The 18,859-nt window shown below is 46.6% G+C and overlaps 3 non-coding genes across 3 annotated transcripts; all 3 read right to left on the bottom strand.

Moving 5' to 3' along the window:
- Positions 1 to 3,523: 3,523 nt before the first annotated feature.
- On the bottom strand, positions 3,524 to 3,595 carry TRNAE-CUC (transfer RNA glutamic acid (anticodon CUC)). The gene has a single exon. It is a non-coding gene; the product is annotated as a tRNA-Glu (tRNA).
- A 1,506-nt stretch (positions 3,596 to 5,101) lies between these two features.
- Positions 5,102 to 5,187, bottom strand: TRNAY-GUA (transfer RNA tyrosine (anticodon GUA)). The gene is given in 2 exon segments: positions 5,102 to 5,137; positions 5,151 to 5,187. It is a non-coding gene; the product is annotated as a tRNA-Tyr (tRNA).
- A 301-nt stretch (positions 5,188 to 5,488) lies between these two features.
- Positions 5,489 to 5,561, bottom strand: TRNAF-GAA (transfer RNA phenylalanine (anticodon GAA)). Its single transcript has one exon. It is a non-coding gene; the product is annotated as a tRNA-Phe (tRNA).
- Positions 5,562 to 18,859: the final 13,298 nt, after the last annotated feature.

Here is an 18,859-nt window from a genome sequence, read left to right as displayed (position 1 = left end):
GAACAACCACAGATTTTACCTGGAAGAGATAACACTCAGCATCTTCTACGCCGTGAAATATTTTGGATTAACTTTTTGAACACTGTCCATCCGAAAGGTCTCATGATCGTGTGGATTTCAATTGTTTTCTGTAATTTACTATCGTTTGATTCATACTTATGATTACGATCTTCTGAATACTGATAGGACACACTGTTTGTTATTCATATATCGTTTATCTGTTACACATTCATGTAAATATCCTAGGGAAGAAGTGCTACATTATGTTATGTATATCGTGTTATATTATGTTATACAAGTGTCTTCGCTATTATATCTTTGACAAGCATTGTGGTTGTTTTGTTACACACCATAGATTCACATGGCCTTTTTAGCCTCATTCTGCTGTTGTTAACCATGTCCATTACACTCATAACTTTATTTGTTCGTGGTGTTTTCACATTTTCTTTTCACTACCCTAAATTCTCTCAGTGATCATTTTTGGATCGTCCACATTTTTATTGATTCGAGGATTTTCCTTTTTCATACACGTGAGCCCCACACATTTTTATACTCTACGTAATTTTCACCGCACTTTACCCGTTCTGTATTCTTGGGATCTGTTTTCTCTCAAGTATCGTGGGCTACTCAGTATTTTTTTCATTGTTGTTTGTACGCACCGCGGAGTTCGTGCATATATGCGTCCAATCCCTGTTGAATTTCTCAAACTTCCGGAATCTACACGTAAGCTACGCAAGTTCCGACCTTGGTTTACTCTCGCCATTACTACGGTAAGACGCTTTCCTGACCTTGCGTGTTTTAGTGATATACCAGCACACTAAGGTGCACCTCAAAGTAATGTACTGTTTTACATTTTCGCAGATCAAGATATTTGTTTGAATCTCTACCAAAGAGTCCCAGAGTCTGAGATACAGCCGTAAGTTCAGGCAAATTTGTGGCTAGTCACTATTTGTTTTCGTATTACGCACCTCCATACCAGCCCAACCCGTTCGTTTTTCACACTTTTTAGGTACTAAACTTGATATTTGTTTTCGCAGTGCAAGAAAGGGCCGCATATTTATCATACTGGCACGCTGAAGGTACTTAGCACGGTTCTTTCAACCGTTTAGACACGCATACAGCTGTTTGCATGACCGGAACCCCATCGGGATCACTTTCTCTTTTTTCACCTTATTCATTCTTATTCTTATTCTTTTTCACCGTTTGGTTTCCCTACACATTTACCATCGCATGACTTCTTACCCGCACCTGAGGAATTATGCACTTATTATTGGACAGTTTTTTCACTTCATCCATTTGAATCTCAACACAGGGATATAAGGCCATTTTCTTTTCAACAGAGTCTCATGTTTAAAAGTTTTCCTTAACGTGCTATGACATGTTCAATGACAATTATTCATTGTTGTGTATATATTCCCTTCCTGCGGGTCACGGGTGCTCCCCAGCGACTGTACCTGCTACATGCTGCGGTGTCCCACTACATACGACGCACCTGGGCTCCACAGAGGCTTCAACCCACGAGACATGAAATGGTCCACTTGATATACCACATGGGAACGGGGGGCCAACTATTACGATGGCTATACCGGGGGATCAGGGAACACGCTGCGATCCCACTCATTACACTTAGAGACACATGGACACAGGACACGGGAGAGGTGATGACAGATAAGGCTTGGCAGATGGTTCTTGAGCATCCCAGGAGGGTGTCGAGGAACGTTAAATTTAAATTCATACAGGCCATGGTGCTACATAGAGCGTACCTCACCCCACAGAGATTACACAGAATGTTTCCCGACTCCCCCCACTGCTGTCCACGCTGTAAAGCGGATGAGGCTGGCTTTCTCCATATGTTGTGGGCGTGTCCGTACCTGAGTAGTTATTGGGGAGGAATTTGTCAGACACTGCGTACAGTAACTGCCCTTCCGGTCCCAGAGGATGTGTTATATTGTTTGGGGGGATCCCGTAAAAGATCTAAAAAACAAAAAGCTAAATTGAAGTTCCTAGATCTGGCCATGCTATTAGTGATAAGGGTCATTACGATGAGGTGGAAGTCACCCAGACGCCTAGAGTATCTATATGGCAGTCCGAGATGCTGAAATGGGGCAGGGCGGAGAGCGCAGTACTGAGACGGGAGGAGGGGAGGGGGCAAAGGAAGCATCCCAAAGCGCAGGATTGGGAGGCTATGCTGCTAGAACTAGAGGAGATAGAGATGGCAACATCGCAGATAGAGGGTGTGTGAATGGAAGAATGGTACAGGGTCTGCATACACGTGCAATATCGGTGAACTAAAGCCCGCTGGCGCACGGGTGTGGTCTCTGTGAAATTAAATATATTCTATGACAGTCTGATTCATTATGACGGAGTGTTACATTCTGGACTCTGGGTATAGGGTGGGTGTTGTGGGGAGTGGGGGAGGATCGGGGGTTTGATCATTTAGTTTGTTGATTACTAAACTTGTTGATGTGATACTGTGTAATGTACCAATGAACGTGCAAGCGCCCTCATAGAAATGTAGGTTGGAGAAGAATATGATGTACTGTACTCCTGTATTTCTTTACTTATGACATCTATAACATGCTTGCTGGAATTGTACATAACCCTTGTTTGGTTGGGAAGAAAATGAGAAAAAGACTGGACTGTGTAATAAGAAAAAATGATAAGGCGGTGACACTACTGTACAGTTGCGAATGTATGTATGTAGTTGAGCTTATATAGCGCACAGCTACCCGCAGTGGGTTTCCCGGCGCTTGCGTAGGAAACCCTTCCTGGTATTCCCCTGTGAGATAGCAGGGTATCCACAAGGTGAAAGTCAGGCATCCCGCTGCGAGGGGCCGTTGTGGAGATTAAGCAAGCTATTGCCCAGAGTGGGAACCCATGAGTCGAGGAGGCACCGGGGCGAGAATTATCGAGTCCGTGGAATTTTTAGCCCAAGGCACCGGGGCGAGAATTATCGAGTCCGTGGAATTTTTAGCCCAAGACCCGCCGAGGCGGGGAATTGAACCCTGGTCCAGGACCGATCTCAGCTTCCGGGTCTGCTGCCTCTAACCCCTGAGCCACACTTCTCCATATAGAGTTTTAAAAAAAAAATTGTTGTGTATATTCTTCTTAACAGAACGCTAATCCCCTGATGAAGGGCTAAATGCCCGAAATGCATTGGGCAAGGGACATATATATATATGTGTTTAAAGGAAACTAATGATTTGAAAATAACATCGCGATAAATTGAAAAATTCAAGGAAATTAAAATAAAAATTATATTCCAAGGAACTTCCAACAAATTTGTTTGTGAACTGTTTTTTTTTTTTTTATTATAACTCCGTGTGCATTTGGGACGTTGTTCACTTCAGAGATAATGCTACTGGATTGAAGTCATATGAAGAAAAACATGTAATGAAATAGTTGTGTTTAAAAAGAAAACAAAAAACGATAAATTTGTTAGGATATGATCAAAATAAAAGTGAAATGATTCCTTCCCTGGCCGGAACAGAACCATACAATAAAAGAAAGAAAAAAAAACACCTTCCCTGACCGGGAATCGAACCCGGGCCGCGGCGGTGAGAGCGCCGAATCCTAACCACTAGACCACCAGGGAATGCTCTCAGAGAGTCCTGAGCATATTTGCTAAGCCATAGTATGAGGATGCGTGTTGTTAGAGGTCATGTTCATCAAGCAAAGTTCGTTGCAAGAACACACATCAGAGTACTCCTCTCAAGCTAGTGTTTACTAAACAAGAGAACATCAATAGACACAGAAAACACACTACTTTGAGGCAGACCATAAAGAACGCAATTTAAATAGACAGAAATCTGGTTAGAGTTTCAAAGAGTCGAAGATGTACAAAACCCTCATAACACAACTCATAACTGGAGAGAATAACCAATGAAGCATCAAGGAAAAAAACACTTACCATTCTAGAAGGTAGCACATCTCCAGGACCCCTGGAACTCGTCCAAGGCCTGGACAAAGCACTCACGTTTCCCAGATCCGCGCACGAGCGCTTCACCCAGTCCAGGGTTTTTGCTTTGGATGCTTTGGACTACAAGTCCCAGAATACACTGTGTTAACCTGACAATGCTGACAGTAATGCCTGGACCTTGGGAATATAAAATCTCTGACGAGGACGGTGGGGCGGGGACTTCCGGGTCAGTGCTTTCACAATGTGCCTGTAAGTTGTAAACCAGAAGTTTAGCCTTCATATTAAACACTCAGTCAGAGCCCACCCACTCATTTCAAATATTTAGCGTGAAAAAAAAACTATATTAAATACGTTTTATTTATTATATAGTACTTTGTTTTTTATGTAAATAATAACCCTCCAATACACGTTTCTGTTTTTCAAGAAAGTGCACCGAAGCTTAATATGAAAAGGCTGAAATCCTTCCCAACAGGTGTCTCACTTAAAAATTCCCCGTCGATTTTAAAAGATTATATTAGTAAATATTTTACTTATAGGAGATGAGGTCATTTACAAAGAGCGTCAGCACTCAATATAATCAGTGTCACTATTATATATGACATTTTAAATTAGATATTCATTTCTCATGCTTTCAAAACATAAAAAAATAACTAAAATAACTAAGAAACTTTCACCCCCAAAAAATTACTCCCCGTCGGGGAATTTCTCCCGCGTGACAGGCGGGGATACTGACCACTATACTAACGAGGAGCAGATGCGTCTTTTCCTGCTGAGCAGCTCCTTATTGTGCCCTCCAACTCGCCCTGTTCTGCCACCGACTAATCTCTTTCATTTCCAGTTCCGTAACACCGACACGAGGGGCCACAGGCTCGACAAACACACTACCCCTCACCTCCCAGCAGACGCTCTCAGCAGCATCACCTGCTGCCAGAGTCACCACAACCAGCTCCCAGGGCTGCTCCAGAGGGGGCCCCGGCCCGGCTCTTCAGCCCAGGGGCCCCTGGCTCCGTCTGATGATGGTGGGGGGGAGGGAGGACTGCAATGGGGGCTGCACACAGGGAGGGGGAAGAGCCGGAGGAGAGAGCTGGGTTGTCAAGGTGAAGAGAGGAGGCAGGAAAAGCCCCGGCGTGTGAGGCGCCTTCTATTGTAAAGCAGAAGAAAAAAGTGTAGAGGTTGCAAAAGTCCTTCGAGCCGGATTTGAACCAGCGACCTAAGGATGACAGACACTCCACTACAGTCCTCCGCTCTACCAACTGAGCTATCGAAGGCTCACGGTTAGAAATTCTGCATGAGGCGCTATATAGCATGAGAAATGGCACTCATACCTCCGAGACCATGCTGTAAGCTGTGGAATTTACACTGACTCGATTACGAAAAACGCGTCTCAAAAAAGAAAATAAGGAAGGAATGAAAGGGGGATTAGAAAGAAGTGAGGGGGGGGGGGAAGAAGCTGCAGCGTGGAAGAAATAAACATTGATGCTACAGCAGCGTTTTAATTACCCACGTTTTAGAGGGTTTACAGTTTGCCTTTGCAGTACTACTTGTAATATATTTCAAACAAAAAACCTCTGCCGAAACCCGGGATCGAACCAGGGACCTTTAGATCTTCAGTCTAACGCTCTCCCAACTGAGCTATTTCGGCACCATCTGCCACTTCTATGAGAACACTCTGGGTGCAGATACAGTAGAGGTCTGTTCTCTGCATCATTGAAGAGTTCACAGGTCTCATACCAGGCCTCCAGGGCTCTCATCGCCTCCATCCTGACACTGGCAGAACCCTCGCTGGGGGGCGCTGCTCCCCCCCCCCCCCCAGCACTGAAGACCAGACACGGAGCTGGCATTTAAAGCAGTGACGTAATCGACCCTGTGACTATTCCCAAAGCTCAACCAATCCGAGCAGGTAAATCTGCACCCGCCCTCACCCCGCCCTTCCTCCTCTCCTTGGTGCCCCTCAGAGAGACTCAATCAGCCCCTCCCTGGTGCCTCTCAGAGACCTTAGTCAGCCCCTCCCTGGTGCCTCTCAGAGACCTTAGTCAGCCCCTCCCTGGTGCCTCTCAGAGACCTTAGTCAGCCCCTCCCTGGTGCCCCTCACAGAGACCTCAATCAGCCCCTCCCTGGTGCCCCTCACAGAGACCTCAATCAGCCCCTGCCTGGTGCCCCTCAGAGACCTCAGTCAGCCCCTCCCTGGTGCCCCTCACAGAGACCCCAGTCAGCCCCTCCCTGGTGCCCCTCAGAGACCTCAATCAGCCCCTCCCTGGTGCCCCTCAGAGACCTCAGTCAGCCCCTCCCTGGTGCCCCTCACAGAGACCCCAGTCAGCCCCTCCACACTGTCCCTTCTCACTGGAGCCCTCAGATTCTTCTCAGTCCCTCCACTCCGGTCCCCTTTTCGCCAGCGCCCCTCAGTGTCTGACCTTGTAGTGACGTGCCTGTGACGCAACAGGGGTGTCGAGGGTCTGACAATCGAGCCCGACAATAAGGGTGATCCAGCAGAAAACCAGGGGTAATACACATAAATATACACTAAGGGCCATACACATTCACCCAATTCTCCCTGGTAAACCGGCTGGGGGTCAAGTTTTATTATTCATTCAAACATAGATTATTTAGGGGCAGATGTATCAAGATACCCATTTGCGATTCACAAATAGCGATTTTTTGAGAATCACTTTGAGAATCGAAAAATATTATGTATCTAGAAATTCGCTATTTTTTAGCAATTTCTTAAAATTCCTTAATTGCGATTAGCAAATTGCGAATCGCAATTAAGGAATAATTTCCCATTCATTTCTATGGGCCAGCAGGCCCATAGGAAGGAATGGGAAGTTATTCTCAATTTGCGATTCGCAATTTGCTAGTCGCAAAATGAGAATCATTTCAAGGGTGCAAGTGTGTCTTAAGTACACCCTCTGCACCCCTTAAATTTACATGTGTGCGCATATGGCGTATGGGCATGTATGAGCGCCACATGGCACCTTTACAAATGACAAAAAGCGCATTTGTAAAAGAATTCGCAAATTACCACCAACTTGTAGTCTGCGATTTCTTAGTGTAAATTTGCAAAACATTATTGTTTCTTACATAACATTTAAGGAATCGCTTTTTGCGATTCCTTAAATGCTTGCGCAAAATTAAGGAATCGCAAATTTTGCAATTCTTTAATTTTGCGATGCCATTTTTTCGTACATCGCATTTGCCGATTTTTTTGTCGCAAACGCTGCTTTTTTCGAATTGCAGCGTTTGCGACAAAAAAAAAACGGACGATACATCTGCCCCTTAGCTCTGTAATTTCGATACCTAACTAATCATTCACGAATCAACTCACTTTCCTCTGGTCGATGGACCATTAGTTGAGTTTGTTGATGGTGATATTAACAATTATCCCAAATAAATTCATAGATCACTGCGAAATAACCACAGACTATGGGTCAGATTCATAAGTTGTATCTAAATTTCAATCAAAAATTGAATGCTCTTTGATACAAATTCACAGTGCAAACTCCATCATTTTCACAGGGGAGAGAAATATCATTTATAATAAAAACATTTAAAGACACAAATTCATTCAAACAATTCAATGCAAACGAGCGGATAGATGAAAAGACAAAAGTGCAAGGCAAAATACATTTGAAAAAGAAATATGCAATAATAAGTAAGGAAAATGTACCTATCAGAAACATGAGAAAACCACCCTTTTGGCCAAATGACTGGTGGGGGTCCCCTGACTTAGGATCAGGAGACAAAGTCTATAGGACAGGCTTAGGACAGGACAGATACTTACTAAACTTGTCTTTCATAACACAACGTACAACGGCGCATCCCTCTCTTACACTATCTCACTCCTCAATGTTCTTCCGCAATCTTTGAATCTAATCAGGATGTCATTTGGATCTGAATCTTCCCAGTCTGCTCTCTCTGCTCGCTCTTCCTCGAATCTTTTCAACACTCGCTCGATAACTGCCCTCAGCTCCGGCAGCTCAATGACCCTCAGCGTGGCTAATTTAACATTCTAAAATCAATCTAGTTATAGTCTTCATTCTTCATGTCTCACCCTCAATAGTTGCAAATATCCGTAGAATACGGAATATGATTGGACAGGGGCAGGGGTGTCTTCATCACGCTATGCTGACACATTCAATTTTATTACGCGATCAATGTTTTACAGACATTTCCCACTTAGCTGAATCATAACTTTTATTTAAAATTAACATTTGTAACTATTTGTTCATGGTTTGGATCCAGGCTTCCATAGACGAGGCATAAATGTCTTCTCATTCTCACAGTTGCTGTCCTTGACGCTTGGCAGCAGTTCATTTCTTTTGGTCATTAGGTCATGGTACGATTTCATTGAGCATACGCTATCTGACATCATTCAGTGCCATTTTTCTTTTTGGTCAATTTTGTAGTAGGCTCAAATGCACACTATTGACAAAGGAATCAAAAACAGATGTTACTTTCTCATTTTTGTGATTTACACTGTTCACCACCCACTTCTACTCTATCCCTTGTTATCACTATTTTCTAGGCAAAAGCATTATTGTAAGCAGCTTTTCACTTCATTCAGGCAAGCAGATGCCCGGCATGCGGTCCCACAAGATCACATGTTAGTCCCTTCTGCACATGTGTAAGGTTTTTCCCTCCAAAAGTAAGTTAGTCACGTTATCTCTACGTAATCTTAGTTTGCACATGCGTACAAGTGTTTTCGTACTTTTAAAGCGGTTTTAGTCACTGTTTAGGTTTGCTCTTGTGATGGCTGCCCTTATTCTTAGGAAGCTGTAGAATTCTATATCTGGCATGCTGTGTGTTTGTTTTAGGCAGTCAAACGTGAGTGGAGTACTGAGTCTCTCTAGCTGGTTGGTGGTAGAGATGCCCCGTGCCACCCACGAGTCACTGCTAAGTGTCTTGTCCTTATATTTTATTTTAGTGTTGTCCCAAATAGATTCCCGGCTTGTGTTCCTAATGCTCTTTTCCTTTTTTTTTTTCGACTTTGAGGAGAGCGTTCTTGGTGTTTTTGAGTATGGGGTTGTTGGCCTCAGGGTGTTCATTGGCTGTGAGTAGGGCTAGGGGATCTAGACCTTTTAAAATTGCTCTTTCTATCACCTGCCATACCGGCGAGTACTCCTGCTCTGGTAAGAGCCAGTATATCCCTTGTTTGGCTAGACAAGCTGTCTGGAATATTTTGAAGTTGGTGAGACGAGGGTGATACATAGGCCCCTCAAGGCTGCAAACACCATGGATCATAAATGACTACCCAACGTGTAAATGCCGAGCCATATATAATGTACGCAATTGTAACCTCAACGGCGTTATAACCTGACCAGTCTTGCCTCTCCAACGTGTTAACGCCTAACCTTATATAATGTATGCCAATTGTAACCCCAACGGCGTTATAACATGACCAGTATTGCCTTCTTTCTTTCTGTACTTACTATGCTAAAAAACTTTTCCTAATAAAATCATTTGAAATTTAAAAAAAAGCCGTTTTAGTCACGTTGCACATTATTCCACATTAGTTAAACATGCTGTTGTATCTTGACTCTAATGTTATTCTTGCCCTGCCAATTGAATCTTGGTGTGATGACATAACACGGAATGTTGGGAGTCAAATAGACACAGTTGGCTGGGCTGAGCAGCATGCTGGTTGCTCCTGATTCTGTGGTTTGCATTTGTTACTATGGTTCTTATTTTTTGTTTTCCTCTCTTCTTTGCTTCTCTTATCCTTTTCTGTTGCTCTCTTCTTTCAATGGTCTCATGTTTCTGATTTCCTCCGTTTCTCCTCTTCCTCGTTGTTTCTCCTCTTCCTCGTTCTTCTTTCTTGTTCCCTCATTGTTGTTTTTTATATATATAGAAGAAAGGGGGATATGTTGTATCTTGACTGTGAGAAGTTGGCCTGGTAGGGGATGTTTCCAATTCTGGAACCACCTACTACCTGACCAAACAATCCCCTTATGGTGTCTGGTTGTAAGTCAACCTTATTAGACAAGCTATCCTAGGGGTAGCATGGACTAAGCAGCCTAAAGGCTTAACTTAAGAGGTCGTGTTAAGCGAGCTGTTTTACCACATACAATCCTGTAATACCAAATGAAAGGACACCACACAAGTATATATTATAAAAATATATGTGTTTATTACTAAAAACAATCCCCAGTATTCTTTATGAATAAAGGGGCACAAGCGTTAAATCAAAAGCACTGTTTAAACATACAAAGTTGCACAATTATGGATGAGGGCAGGGGGCCACTCAAACCATATACTAAACAAGTGGTATAAGAGATGCCACTCGAGCAGTGGTTAGGCCTAGGGCCTAGGGAATCGCTGGGAGCAGTCAGGACAAGCAATGCTGAAGTCGGGAATGGCCCTCGGGATTCGGGAGTGGTGCGGAAAGCGCACGCATGCACCAATGTTAACCAATGGTGCGTAAAAGTTGTAAAGTTAAAGTTTAAGGACACTTCCGCTGAACCTAGAGGAACAAAACTTAACACACAGACCCTAGAGATGTGTACCAGTGTGGGAACACTGGCGGAGCAAAGTTACCTCACCCACAGGAAGCGGGTGCACAGGGTCGAAGTGGCGTCGGGTTTTGACACGCAGGGTCTTGGCGCTTGAAGCTGAAGACGCTGCAGGCGATGTGAAGGAGAAGTGTCCGGTGGATCCAAGGGTGGATCTGAAGTGGTGAAGACCTGAAAGCAGAGGGGACAGTGTTCAAAGTCACTGGCCAGTGACCACCGTGGAACCAGATTGGAACCAGGCAAAGTCGGGTGCAAACAGGTGATGAGGGGTTGCTTCTCTCTGCAGCCACGTGGACACGAAGAGGTCAAGGACGTCCAGGAGTCGATCACGAGCTGTCCCTCGAAGGCTCTAGCTGATGGCGATGTCGGCAACTCAATTGAAGCAAACAAGCCTTGGCTAATGCAAGCCACGGGCAAAATGAAAAAGGCTTATTACTCGGACCAGCAAGGTCAGAGCGGGTACTCCTTTCTACAGGAGCGAGGGCAGGTCTGGAGCAACCAGACCCACAGTGTAAATCGTAGGTTTCGTCGCCAAGATGGCCACTGACCACGTGACAAGCGGCCGGGATGGCGAGTCGAGTGGCACAAAGCAAAAGGGCCCCACGCAGATCGTGGAGATGCTGGAGGGCTGATCTTTGGTGCAAATGCTGCTCGATTGTGGGGCTTCTCAAACCCCAAAGCACAGAGTCGAGGGTGCCTCGGGTGCTGCGCAGTCAGCGTCTCGGGGGTCTTTCAAGATGTCCGCTCCCACGTCTCTCGGTGCCTCCACGGGTCCCTTCTTTGCAGGGACTGTGGATCGGGCTGGGAAAAATCTGGGAAGCTGGGTCTTGTCAGGCTCTGCACTCGGGCTCCGGCGGGAGGCGGCGGCAAAGCAGACGCGAGGTGCTGGGTGGTGCCTGTGTTCACAGGGTGGCCCCTCCTAGGCCACAAGGGAGATTCTCTTCAGTCTTCTATCATCAGAATGTCGAAGTCCAGTCGTCTTCTTAGTTTAAAGGTGATTTCAGGATGATCTGCTGTGCTAGGGCACTGCTCCCACTCTTATTCCAATCTGAGGGGTGGATCTCCTGCTAGGTCCCTCCCTATGGGTGGGACCAGGAAGGGGGGTGGTTACACCCCCTTTCCTTTGTCCAGGTCTCACTGGAGCTGGGGCTGGGCTGCCCCAGAACCGGTTTGACCGGATTATGCAAGGGGAAGCCTTGTGCTCCCCAGGCACTGTCTGGTTTCTTTCAAACCTCCCTGCTACAATACACTATCTCCTGTCTGGAGGGCGGTGACACCCTCCTGTGACAGGAAACCCTTTGTCCAGGCCCCATCTGCTGAGTTTCGGTCAACTGCAGGGGTCCAGACATTTGTCTGTGGCAGAGGCATCCATTTTGTGGATCTAAGGTCCTTTTTGAAATTAACCGCATTTAAGCAAAGTAACATGTCTTACCCCTCTAGAGGGGTGGAATGCTATCCCCGTCGCCAGAACTGGCGAGGGGATAGTATTCCAAATCGTATGACACCTTACACGACATGTTTTGATAAAGCCAAACCAAAGTTGCTATATAACCGCGAGGATTATAAGGCACTTAAGAGTATATGGTATGGCCTTATCCTGAAACAGCTTAGGGAGTTGTTCCCGACAGCTGCAGACAGGCTCAGCTCATGCTAGAGCTCCATCTCACATTAAACCACGCACTCTGCCTCCAGGATTGATGAGGCCTTCCATAGGAGTGGCTCACAGGTTAATATGTGTCCAGATATAGGTTTAGATATAGGTATACTATATCTAAGCAAGGGGTGCTTACACCACCTTACCCCAGCTGAGTGATCAGCCAGTTGTGTCAATTTAAGAACCAGCCAGGGGTGGCAAAAGATATGCTGCAGCCCCTGGTAGGCCTTGGTGGCTCCTATGCCCTGGGCACCTATAGTGCATTATACAGGGGCTGACAAGGAGTCCATTTCCAATTGTGGTATGTACCTAGGGTACATGGAATCCATTTTACAGAGAGAGCAGATGGCCTGGGGCCCTGATTAGCAGGGAACCAGGTCAACTAAGTCAAAAAACCAGCTAAACACAGGCAAAAAATCTGGGGTAACCATAGTCAGGTAGCCACCTTCCTACATAACCCCCCCCCCCAAACGAAAGGAGATAAGGCTATCCTTGGCCAGGTAAGCCTATATTGCCTGAGTGGCCATATAAGGAAGTACCTGCACTAGCATGGGTACCCCCTGTCTCATGGTCCACTAAGCAGTCCCTCACCCTTTGGGTATTAGAGGGTCTCCACCATAGGGAATCACTACCTTGGGTGTGTTTATGCAAAGTTAAAGGCTGGTTTGGATATGGAGTATTGAAGTGAGGCTCTACTAATTTAGGGCTTAGCTTCCTCCAATTATCTTCCACCATGTGTGCCTTTCTTTCTTTAACTGAGTTGCACTGTGCTCTCAGGGTCAACCTCTGGCTACCTAAAGCTGGAGGCTGGGTCCCTCTGTTTGGCTTGCTGGAGGGACAGTTCAGGTTTGGGCCCCTTGGGTCCCAGGTTTGGCTGTGCCCAACAGAATCCATCTGTGGGAGGTCCCTAACTGTTTTTAAGGGGGCTCCCTTAGGAGTTTTTAAAGTTTTCACCTTACTAGGGCTACTAGTTTTGGTGCACCTAATCTTTTGATGGGGGTGCTTTATTTGACAGGGGGCCCTCTGGGTCTCACTGTCCTTCTTGTCCTCTGCAGCCCTGGGCTGGCTAAGGCAAGGTAGAGAGGGGCAGGTTACCTGCTCCAGACTGGGTCCCACCTGAGAAGGGTCCACTGACATCAGAGGTTCTGTCAGGCTAGGCCCAACCACCTCTGGGGCAGTTCCTTCATCGGGGGTAAGATCAGTTCCCTGAGGAGGCTGATCCTGTCCTAAAGTCTGGTGAGGGGGAGATTTCTCTTCCTCCTCCATGCTCTCAGTTTGTGTGGAGTTATCCATCATTTCAGGCTTCACAACACACATATCAGTTTGAGTTTGGGCTGTGGCCATCACAGCCCCACCAACCTTTTCAGGAAGAGACTCAGTTTGGGTTTCTGCTGTTATCATAACAGCTTTGCTATTCTGTTCAGGAAGAGCTTTTGCTAAAGATGGGGCAGAGAGTTTCTCAGCCCTACCAACCTTTTCAGGAAGGACATCTTGAATTGGGGCTGTAGCCATTACAGCCCCACTAACCTTTCCATTGGAATTCACCATTCTAGAATGGGTTTCCTGTTCAACCTCAGCCCAGGCTGAGATCTCCAAATCATTACCAAGTAGGCAGTCTACAGGCAAGTTTGGTGACACTGCCACTCTCTTTGGGCCAATGACACCTCCCCAGCTGAGACTTACTACTGCCATGGGATGATTTGTTTGGATTCCATCAATGTTTGTAACCTGGTATGTGGCACCAGGTAAAAGTTGCTTAGAGGGGACTATGCCATCAGCCACCATGGTGATGCTAGCCCCTGTGTCTCTAAAAGCTTCAACTTTCAAACCATTGATGATGGGTTCTTGTCTATACTTGTTCAAAGTATTTGGGCAAGCAGAGAAGTTGGCAAACCCCATGCCAGTCTCATAAACAAGATCATTGGGTGATGGGGACCTGGATAGGCCAGGGTCCACCTGAGCTCCAACAGTAAACCCACCCAGATTCCTGGGTGTGCTTCCACTTCCTGGGGGATTACTGCTGACAGTAACAGGAGGTGTTGAAGCTGGCTTTGGAGGTATATTTTCTTTATTGTTATTCTTGGGACAACAGTTGTCTGTTTTGTAATGCCCCACCTGTTTACAGGCATAACAATAAGGCTTTTTCTCAGTTGAAGAAGTGTCTTGGGACCCACCCCCATCCTTGGAGTTTTGGGGCCCTGGGGAAGTCTTTTCTTTATTTTTATCCCCACCCTTATCTTGAGGCTTGGTAGACTCCTTCTTCTGGTTACTGTCCTGATTCTTAGGCCTAATCCTGGTTCTGACCCATTTGTCTGCCTTCTTTCCCAATTCTTGGGGAGAGGTCAGATCAGAGTCCACCAGGTGCTGGTGTAAGAGCTGGTTCTGACAATTACTTAGGATCTGCTCCCTCATAATCAAATTATACAATCCTGTAAAGTCATGTACTTTGCTGCCATGTAGCCAACCCTCCAGAGCCTTAGTTGCACAATCTACAAAATCAGTCCAGTCCTGAGTCTGTGTCTTCTGGGTATCTCTGAACTTCAACCTGTACTGTTCAGTGGTTAAGCCAAACCCATCTATCAGAACACTCTTCAGGACTTTGTAATTGTTTGCATCCTCATGTCTAACAGTGAGGAGCTTATCTCTCCCTTTCTCTGAAAAGGAGTACCATAAGATTGCTGCCCACTGTTCCTCAGGAACCTGCTGTACCATGCAGGCTCTCTCAAGAGCAGTTATCCACTTGTGGATGTCATCCCCTTCCTTGTAGGGGGGCACAATCTTTGTCAGGTTTCTACTATCATAGGACCTGGGTTTCTCTTTAGGAATATTGCTGCCACCAGTGGCATCTAAGCCACACAATTTTTGCTCTCTTGCCAAGGCAAGTTTAGCTTGAGCCAAGGCTACCTCCTCCCTCTCTATCTGGAGTTTGACAGCCCTCATTCTGGACCTATGCTCTAGCTTTTGAGAAGCACTCATGCCTCTCTGTGATTCTCTGGAGGCACTAGAAACATGAGAGTCCCCTGAGGGAGATCTCACTCTTCTGTTGCCTGGGAGAATAACATGTTGGGTTCTGGGGAGGTGCTGGCCCTCTCCATTCCCCAGTAGGTCCAAGTTGGCCTGGCTAAGCCTGGCAACTGGAACCTGGCTACCCTGATCCTGAACTCCTAAGTCCTCAATGTCTGAGTCCTCATCTAAGTCATCATCATCCTCCTCCTCCTGAGGGGGATCAGTTTCAGGGGGGTTCCCTCCATTTCCTGTGTCTAGGGAAGCTGCCTTTGCCTTCTCTAAGTCATCCTGTTCTAGGATTTCTACCAGGATTTGGCAGGTGGGGCTTCTGCCCCTTTTTAACCCTCTTGCTTTGCACAAGGCAATCAAGTCTCTGCGGGTTAGTTTGTCATATCCAAAAGTTGCCTGGGTAGGGTCAACTGTCACAGGAGTAGACCCTGAGGCTTTTCCTGTGTCAGACATGGTTACTAGTGAGGTGTAAGTGGTGCACTTACCTACACTAAGTGTTTTCCTACTGTACCTTGCTAGTGAGTTGTAGTCAGGGTGTGCTAATCCCTTCAACCTACAACTACTAAGTTCAGTAGAACTTAATATTATAAGCTTTTGATTTATATGTACCTAGAGGTACTTGATGTGATCTTTCAATTTGATATAAAGATTGCAATGGTAAAACAACAGCAAGTTCAAATCCGCACCACTGCTCACCAATGTGAGAAGTTGGCCTGGTAGGGGATGTTTCCAATTCTGGAACCACCTACTACCTGACCAAACAATCCCCTTATGGTGTCTGGTTGTAAGTCAACCTTATTAGACAAGCTATCCTAGGGGTAGCATGGACTAAGCAGCCTAAAGGCTTAACTTAAGAGGTCGTGTTAAGCGAGCTGTTTTACCACATACAATCCTGTAATACCAAATGAAAGGACACCACACAAGTATATATTATAAAAATATATGTGTTTATTACTAAAAACAATCCCCAGTATTCTTTATGAATAAAGGGGCACAAGCGTTAAATCAAAAGCACTGTTTAAACATACAAAGTTGCACAATTATGGATGAGGGCAGGGGGCCACTCAAACCATATACTAAACAAGTGGTATAAGAGATGCCACTCGAGCAGTGGTTAGGCCTAGGGCCTAGGGAATCGCTGGGAGCAGTCAGGACAAGCAATGCTGAAGTCGGGAATGGCCCTCGGGATTCGGGAGTGGTGCGGAAAGCGCACGCATGCACCAATGTTAACCAATGGTGCGTAAAAGTTGTAAAGTTAAAGTTTAAGGACACTTCCGCTGAACCTAGAGGAACAAAACTTAACACACAGACCCTAGAGATGTGTACCAGTGTGGGAACACTGGCGGAGCAAAGTTACCTCACCCACAGGAAGCGGGTGCACAGGGTCGAAGTGGCGTCGGGTTTTGACACGCAGGGTCTTGGCGCTTGAAGCTGAAGACGCTGCAGGCGATGTGAAGGAGAAGTGTCCGGTGGATCCAAGGGTGGATCTGAAGTGGTGAAGACCTGAAAGCAGAGGGGACAGTGTTCAAAGTCACTGGCCAGTGACCACCGTGGAACCAGATTGGAACCAGGCAAAGTCGGGTGCAAACAGGTGATGAGGGGTTGCTTCTCTCTGCAGCCACGTGGACACGAAGAGGTCAAGGACGTCCAGGAGTCGATCACGAGCTGTCCCTCGAAGGCTCTAGCTGATGGCGATGTCGGCAACTCGATTGAAGCAAACAAGCCTTGGCTAATGCAAGCCACGGGGAAAGTGAAAAAGGCTTATTACTCGGACCAGCAAGGTCAGAGCGGGTACTCCTTTCTACAGGAGCGAGGGCAGGTCTGGAGCAACCAGACCCACAGTGTAAATCGTAGGTTTCGTTGCCAAGATGGCCGCTGACCACGTGACAAGCGGCCGGGATGGCGAGTCGAGTGGCACAAAGCAAAAGGGCCCCACGCAGATCGTGGAGATGCTGGAGGGCTGATCTTTGGTGCAAATGCTGCTCGATTGTGGGGCTTCTCAAACCCCAAAGCACAGAGTCGAGGGTGCCTCGGGTGCTGCGCAGTCAGCGTCTCGGGGGTCTTTCAAGATGTCCGCTCCCACGTCTCTCAGTGCCTCCACGGGTCCCTTCTTTGCAGGGACTGTGGATCGGGCTGGGAGAAATCTGGGAAGCTGGGTCTTGTCAGGCTCTGCACTCGGGCTCTGGCGGGAGGCGGCGGCAAAGCAGACGTCGAGGTGCTGGGTGGTGCCTGTGTTCACAGGGTGGCCCCTCCTAGGCCACAAGGGAGATTCTCTTCAGTCTTCTATCATCAGAATGTCGAAGTCCAGTCGTCTTCTTAGTTTAAAGGTGATTTTAGGATGATCTGCTGTGCTAGGGCACTGCTCCCACTCTTATTCCAATCTGAGGGGTGGATCTCCTGCTAGGTCCCTCCCTATGGGTGGGACCAGGAAGGGGGGTGGTTACACCCCCTTTCCTTTGTCCAGGTCTCACTGGAGCTGGGGCTGGGCTGCCCCAGAACCGGTTTGACCGGATTATGCAAGGGGAAGCCTTGTGCTCCCCAGGCACTGTCTGGTTTCTTTCAAACCTCCCTGCTACAATACACTATCTCCTGTCTGGAGGGCGGTGACACCCTCCTGTGACAGGAAACCCTTTGTCCAGGCCCCATCTGCTGAGTTTCGGTCAACTGCAGGGGTCCAGACATTTGTCTGTGGCAGAGGCATCCATTTTGTGGATCTAAGGTCCTTTTTGAAATTAACCGCATTTAAGCAAAGTAACATGTCTTACCCCTCTAGAGGGGTGGAATGCTATCCCCGTCGCCAGAACTGGCGAGGGGATAGTATTCCAAATCGTATGACACCTTACACGACATGTTTTGATAAAGCCAAACCAAAGTTGCTATATAACCGCGAGGATTATAAGGCACTTAAGAGTATATGGTATGGCCTTATCCTGAAACAGCTTAGGGAGTTGTTCCCGACAGCTGCAGACAGGCTCAGCTCATGCTAGAGCTCCATCTCACATTAAACCACGCACTCTGCCTCCAGGATTGATGAGGCCTTCCATAGGAGTGGCTCACAGGTTAATATGTGTCCAGATATAGGTTTAGATATAGGTATACTATATCTAAGCAAGGGGTGCTTACACCACCTTACCCCAGCTGAGTGATCAGCCAGTTGTGTCAATTTAAGAACCAGCCAGGGGTGGCAAAAGATATGCTGCAGCCCCTGGTAGGCCTTGGTGGCTCCTATGCCCTGGGCACCTATAGTGCATTATACAGGGGCTGACAAGGAGTCCATTTCCAATTGTGGTATGTACCTAGGGTACATGGAATCCATTTTACAGAGAGAGCAGATGGCCTGGGGCCCTGATTAGCAGGGAACCAGGTCAACTAAGTCAAAAAACCAGCTAAACACAGGCAAAAAATCTGGGGTAACCATAGTCAGGTAGCCACCTTCCTACATTGACCCTAATGTTATTCTTGCCCTGCCAATGGAATCTTGCTGTAATGAAATCACATGGAATGTTGGGAGTCAAATAGACACAGTTGGCTGGGCTGAGCAGCATGCTTGCTGTTCCTGGTGGGGTCTTGATATGGTCTCGATATGATCTTGTAACTATCCTGAATAAACCTCTCTGAACCCCTTCTACTTGCGTTGACTTGCTCACTACACATGCATAAAGATTTCTCCCTCGTGTCCGTGTCTGATGTATATTAGTTTTCGTCTTATCTATAATTTAAAGGGTTAGTAACGTTAATGAGGTATTTCTCCAAGCGAGTTTCGTT

The sequence above is a fragment of the Lissotriton helveticus genome, chromosome 1_2 (assembly GCF_964261635.1).
Source record: "Lissotriton helveticus chromosome 1_2, aLisHel1.1, whole genome shotgun sequence".
Taxonomy (NCBI): domain Eukaryota; kingdom Metazoa; phylum Chordata; class Amphibia; order Caudata; family Salamandridae; genus Lissotriton; species Lissotriton helveticus.
Note: the sequence above shows the minus strand (reverse complement) of the source record. Positions and strands in the feature narration are given on the sequence as shown.